Here is a 7438-nt window from a genome sequence, read left to right on the forward strand (position 1 = left end):
ACATTTTGTAAAATGAAAAAATTACCATGTTTTTTGACAAAAGGCTTAAAATTATAAAGATGTTAAACATTTCCCACATTAATTTATAACCAATATATGTAATTATAGTTTATGATTTATAAATTATGTTCTCTAAGTTAAAAACATCACTAAGTTTCTTATTTACTACAGCAAGACAAAGTGATTATTAGGTTCACATGGAAGAACAACCAAGGCAAGAATAGCCAGAAAAATACTGCAAAAAAAGAAGAACAATGAGAAGGGAGAAGGTCTACCAATACTCAAACACTGCGATATGGTGTATAAAGGCACAGAATAGAAATCCAGATATTGATTCAGTTTTGTATGGAAATATATCATAAAAAGGCAACATGTTAAATAAATAGTAAAAAAGAATTAATTTTAAGTTGTTCTGTGATAAACAACTATTTTTAAAAAAACTAATAATATACAAATGTCTGAAAGCTTAAAATTATACCAAAACAAAAAGTTAACAGAAAAATTATTTTTTTTTACATACAAGAATTTTTCACACAAGAATATTACACACCAGAATATATTCTCAATGGATTGAGAATATGAATGTAAAAATTAAAGCAGAGATTTTCTTTTTAGTACCTAGTTGAAATCTCCTAGTATAAAACATACCAGGAAACACAACTGAGAAAAATTGTTTAGGAAACTATCATAGGCAGTGAACAGTAGACAGTATAACACTCAGATCACTGAAAGAAGACAATATTACAAGTGGGCATCATAACTGCCCTCAGCTTTGCCTAGGAAAAGTTACCTTGCCGCAGCATAGTGAGCTGGATTCCAGGCTCAGAGCCTGTTGTTCCTGTTGAGCTGTGGAAGCAGTCATAGGGTTTGGAGCAGATAAGGTAGCTCTAATCTATCGGGAAGAAAGTGGAGAGGAGGACACTGGATGTGTGAGGGTCTGAGAACTGTGTGTGAAGAGTCTCCATGAATCCTTGAGCAAGGGTTGTGCTGAGCACATGTAAGGTACAACTACATAAGGCTTGCTAGGAAGTATCTGCTATTGGGATGGGATTGGAAATATCAGAGATCTAATTCAACTGAGACTTTGTTAATATGTTAACATCACAGGCATCTATATGAAATACCAGAAGGCTGTACCTTAGAAGTAAGAACCACAACTTATAACAGGGCCTATTCTAGATCCTCCTTAAACACATGCACAGCCATACACACATACACTCTTATGGAAGAAAACAAAACTTCTGGTAAAATGTTATGGGGAGAAAATGGTTGGGAATTCTTTACAGTTAAAGGATCTTAGAGAAAATGCTATTTCTACACTTCTACCCTTTAAAAAGCTCAAAAACAAGGCTATACAAGTTTAAGGTGACATGCCAAAAATTGAAATACCTATTCCTGGTGAAAAATCTGGTAAACAAGTCAAAAATAGTATAGAAAAATAAACATACTTCAGAGAAAGTTAGCAGAATCTAGAATCTTGAAAAATCATCAAGAATGCCCAATATACAAAAAATATGGCAAGACATGCAGATAAATAGGAAAATGTGACACTCATCAAGAACAAAACCAGTCAACAGAAATGAACCCTAATATATCTGAAATATATTTAGCTGATAAAGATCTAAAAACAGGTATTATAAAAACGTTTAAAGAAGTAAAAAATTAAAGAAAAAAATATAATCTTAATGAGTGAATTAATAAGGGAACTAGGTAGAAAAATAGTACCTATAAAATGAACCAAATAAAATAAATTCAGAATGAAAAACTACAATACATCATAAAAGATTCACTGGATAAGATTAACAGTACATTGGAGATGACAGAAGAGTAAGTAAACTTTGAGATCAACAAAATGATCAAATGTGTCAAAAAAGAATTCAATCCTATACTCACCGAAAGTTTTCTTTAAAAATGAGGGTGATGGGTTTTTTTCAGACAAATTAAAGTTGTATACTTGCACTACAAGAAATGCTAAAGTATGTTCTTCAGATTGAAGGGAGGTGATACCAGGTAGAATCTCAGATCTACAGGGAAATAAAAGAAGAGCATAGAAAATAGTAAATAAGAAGGTAAATGTTGATGATATTGCTTTTATCTTCCCATAATTTTCCTAAAAGGCAATAAAATAGCTCTGTATATCTGAGTTTACAATATATGAAGAAATAGAAAATACAACAAAAAGCAAAAAGACAGAGATATTTGGGTAAATGGAAAGAGAGTTGACACTGTTGAATATAGGAGTAAGAAATAGAAAGTACTAAATTGAAGTGCTAGGTAGAAAGTGTGAATGGTCAAGTGTGAAATGAAGAAAAGACATAATGTACCTAGGAATAAACTTAAGAAGAAAAGCAGAAAGAGACAAAAAGCATCATTCTCTTGACTGCCTGATGTATGTGACTATTGCATTAGTCAAGTCTCTCCAGAGAAACAGAACCCATTGGATGTGTGTCTCTGTGTATTTCTCTATCTTTCTCTTTTTCCTTCTCTCCTTTCTCTCTTTCTTCTTCTACACACACACACACACACACACACACACACACACACATATTTATTATAAGGTATTGGAATGGGATCCTGTAATTACGGAAGCTTGCAATTCCAAAATACGCAGTGTGGGAGACCATGGACAGCTGATGGCGCAGATCAAGTCTGAATGAAGGTGGTAGGCTAGAGAATTTCTTCTCGGTCTGGAGGCCACGGTTTTTGTGCTAGTCAAACCTTAAATTAATTGGATGAGGCTCACTCACATCAGGGAGGGAATCTGCTTTATCCAGAGTTCACCAATTTAAATGTTAATTCCATCTAAAGACATCCTCCAAGTTGACATGTAAAATTAACCATCACAACTATTTTATTTAAGTTAATGCACTAAATTTATTACAATTCCAGTTAAAACACTGCTAGAATAATAGGAATTATATAAGCCAATATTAAAGTTCATATGGAAAATAAATAAGAATTTCCAGGGAAATTCTAAAAATAGAGAGTAATTAGAGGTAACAATTTCTCCCAGATATAAAATATGTTTTGAAGACACCAGTGAGTTCCTGGTGAAAAATCTGGTAAACAAGTCAAAAGTAGTATAGAAAAATCTAAAAATTCATAGAAAATGAATAAAAATGTATCTTAATAAGATACCTTAATAATAAGGTCCAATCCTATCCACAATAAAATGCATGCATATAAAACTACATTGAGATATAATTTTTATCTATTGCATTGAGAAAAAAACAAAAAATGAAATATTTACTGCACTTTGAAAACCTTTTTCTACGCTTCCCTCATCATATTCCTCACAATTTCTTTCCAAAAGCAGCCATTCTAATTAATTTTACATTAATCTTTCTTTTGAGTTGTACCTAAATTGCTTTTTTTTCTTTTGTGATATCTATTGTTTCCTTTATCTGTTCTCCTGTTTTTTCTTAATTATAATTAATCTAAACCAACATAGCCTAGTTATTTTTAGTTAGAGATGAATTTGCTTTGATGAGATTTTTTTTCTTTATCTGCAATGAAGCTATGTCCAAAGAATGTACTTTTCTGTTCCCTGGGTTCGAGCAATTCTTGTGCCTCAGCCTCCCAAGTAGCTGGGACTACAGGCACATGTCACCATGCCCAACTGATTTTTGTATATTTAGTAGAGATGGGGTTTCACCATGTTAGCCAGGCTGGTCTTCAACTCCTGGCCTCAAGTAATCGGCCTGCCTCAGCCTCCCAACAGGCTGAAATTACTGGTGTGAACCACCACGCCTGGCCAGAAAGTACATTCGAGAAGTTTCATATAGATTCTTTTCTTGTTGCTTAGAAATAGAGGGCAGTCATTCAGAGAACCAGAGAAACTAAAGTGTGCACATTTCCCAGTCAAACATAAATAAATAAATAAATAACAATAAAAAATATTGACTATGAGCAGATATATTGTCTGTTGCCTGTTAATTATCCGTGTTCAAATGCAGTTAGTAATATTTGGCACACTTTTTTCTACATTCCTTATTTTCATCCAGAGTATAATTAATGTCTTAATATACCAGAGAGAAAAAACGCCGTCGTCTATATTTTTGAAGGAATGAAAGCTGAAAACAGGGTGTGAAAATGATTTGTTTACCTTGGTCCACAGTAAAATTGCTTTAATTTTTCTAGCTGCATTGCTACAGTAATTTGAAAGCCAGAGCACGTCTCCTAGTATCATTGAAACAAAACTGGAATTAAGACACAACCCACTCAATTCATATCATAAAGCAGTCAAGGAACTGCTGATGGTGGTTGAACTACTGAGAGTTGGTTGAATTTTATGAATTAATGGCATATATATCATCAACATTTATGTGGATAAAAACTGACTCTGTTATGCTTGAACAAAAAAAAGGGTGGGCTTGCCCTAAAGATATGCCATTTGAGATATTACCTTTCTTTTACTTCATGCCTAAAACATGGATATAGGCGGGTAAAAGAAGAAGACTGTCACACTGATACGGAAGGGGGCAGGGACGTGTTGGGTAGAGAAAGGTGGGTCCTCTGGCTAGGGTTCCACCCCTGGGCCTGTGCCCACAGACCTAGGTGAGGACGGGCACTCCTGCCTTCAGGCCCAAATGTTGTATTTTCCAAGACCACCCTGCTGACCATGCCCCCATCCTGTGCCTATGGAAACCCCTAGACCCTAGTGGGCAGAGATATGAGCAGCTGGACATTCAGAGGAACACATCAACTAAAGAAGAAAGGGGCTGGAAGTCAGAGCACGCCAGCAGAAGAGCATACCACCAGGCCGGAAGGCCATCGACTGGTGGAATGATGCCTACTTTGACCAGGGTGGTCACAGGCGAGTCTGTGCTGCTGAGCGGCTGAACTCCCTTCTGATGCCCCCATCTGCTGAGAGCTACTGTCACTCAATGAAACCTTGAACTCATTCTCCAAGCCCATGTGTGATCCGATTCTTCTGGTACACCAAGGCAAGAAACCCCGGGATACAGAAAGCCTCATCCTTGTGATAAGGCAGGAGTTCCAATCGAGCTGACTAACACAAGCCACCTATGGGTTGCTAAACTAAAAGAGCACCCTGTAACACATCTCACTGGGGCTTCAGAAGCTATAAACATTCATCCCTGCATGCTGCCATGGGGTCAGAGCCCCACAGCCTTACCCCTCTGCATGCTCCCCTCAGAGGCTTGAGCCGCAGGGCACCGAAGAAGTAAGCCACACCCCCATTGTATGTCCTATGAGGGGGATAAGAGAATTTTTCCCGTTTCAACACAAATAACCTAAAATGTGAAATGTGTGAGCCAGATGGAACACTTGGGTTCTACAAAAGTGTACTTTGAATACACCATTTTCTGGTAGACGTATGTTAATTTTGAAACACTTGGCACTGCAATGAGATCTTCACTTCCTGCAAGTGTCTCTGTTTTGAATATTCTAATTAGCCTAGTATTGTCTTTGTGTCTTTCAGGAGAGTGTCTTGGTGTCTTTGTGTGTGAATTTGAGAGTGGAAGTGTGTGTTTGAGATGGGAAGAAGGCAAGGCCATCTAGTGATGGTTCTCTGAGATACCAACAAAGTTAATACTGAAAGAAAGGAAATCAGTGGAGCCAAAGGCCAAGGAGAACCTGAGGTCAGTGACGTGAACATGTGTCTCACCTACAACCTAGCAATTCCAATACTAGGGAGGTAAGCAGGGACATTTTGACGTAGGTACACAGGAGACCAGCACTAGAAATGTTCATGGCAGCATTTTTTTGTAATATCTCAAAACATGCAAACAACCTAAATGTCATCACTGTTAGAATAAACAATTTAGCATATATTCATTCAGTGAATACTATGCACAGTGAAAATGGATCAACAAGCTATATTTATCAACTGTGATGAATCCCAAAAATGTAATATTAAGAATGAAGCACGGGGCCGGGTGCGGTGGCTCATGCCTATAATCTCAGCTCTTTGGAAGACTGAGGCAGGAGTATCAGCTGAGGTCAGGAGTTTGAGACCAGCCTGACCAACATGGAGAAACCCCCGTCTCTACTAAAAATACAAAGTTAGCCAGGCGTGGTGGCATATGCCTGTAATCCCAGCTACTCAAGAGGCTGAGGTAGGAGAATCACTTGAACCTGGGAGTCAGAGGCTGCAGTGAGCTGAGATCGTGCCATTGCACTCCAGCCTGGGCAACAAGAGTGAAACTCGGTCTCAAAAAAAAAAAAGAACCACTGCCAGGCACAGTAGCTTACAGTAGCTTAATCCTGTAATCATAACACTTTGAGAGGTCAAAGTGGAAGGATTGCTTGCGGTCAGGAGTTTGAGACCAGACTGAGCAACATAGCCAGACCTTGTCTCTACAAAAATATTTTAAAAATTAGTCAGCTGTGCTGGTGCATGCCTATAGTCCTACCTACTTTGAAGATTACTTGAGCCCAGAAGTTTGAGATTACAATAAGCCATGATTATACCACTGCACTGCCTGGGTGTCAGAGCAAGATCCTGTCTCAAAAGAAAAAAAAAAAAAAAGCAATTTAGGTACAACTCAAAAGAAAGATTAATGTAAAATTAGTTAGAATGGCTACTTTTGGAAAGAAATTGTAAGGAATATGATGCGGGAAGGGTAGAAAAAGGTTTTCAAAGTGCAGTAAATATTTGATTTTTTGACTTGATGGGTAGAGAAATGTTTGCTCTATACAAAATGTAAATTGTGTACAAAACATAAAACACTGTTATTGACTCTCTTTTCTTGAATATTGTCACATAAATTTTCCAATTTATTTTCCCAAAGCATCTGGTACTACTATTATTCCTTTTTATGTAGAAGCAAACTTAGGCATATATTAACCCAGCCAAGGTCACACAGAATAAATTATCCAAGATAGCATGACTAGTAAGTTTCAGATCTGGGATTTAAACCGTGATAATCTGACTGCAGTGCAAATGTTACTCTCTATATAGTGCTATGTACACTTTTCCTTATCTAAGCACATGCATGATTTTAATGTGGCAGAAATCATATTAAATTTTGCGTTTTATCTGTAACATTGCATTCAAGGATTGTCTGTCACCCATGCATTTTGTGTGTCAATGGGTATGGTTAAACACCCATTGAAAACCATATATTTTAATGGTTAATATTTTATCCTACAGTTGTGTCATACTTTATTTAAAGCCACCTAAGTGTTTATTTCCAATGTTTCAATATCATAGTTTCAAAAAAATTCTTGAATATATTCTTTCTTTTCAATAAAAAATACAAACATAATTTTATACCTTATCATTGGTCTCTAAAGAGGCCATATCAACTCATGTTTCCATTAGGTATTTATGAGAGAACTTGTATTCTGAAAATTTGACACGTCATGATCATATAACATGGCTGCTCCCATCTGCACACATTTAATAAGCAAGAGGTTTGGATTTTTATATACATTTTGATAAATAATTTTCCTTTATTTTTATAGTATTTTA

This window comes from Mandrillus leucophaeus, unplaced genomic scaffold (assembly GCF_000951045.1).
Source record: "Mandrillus leucophaeus isolate KB7577 unplaced genomic scaffold, Mleu.le_1.0 Scaffold481, whole genome shotgun sequence".
Taxonomy (NCBI): Eukaryota; Metazoa; Chordata; class Mammalia; order Primates; family Cercopithecidae; genus Mandrillus; species Mandrillus leucophaeus.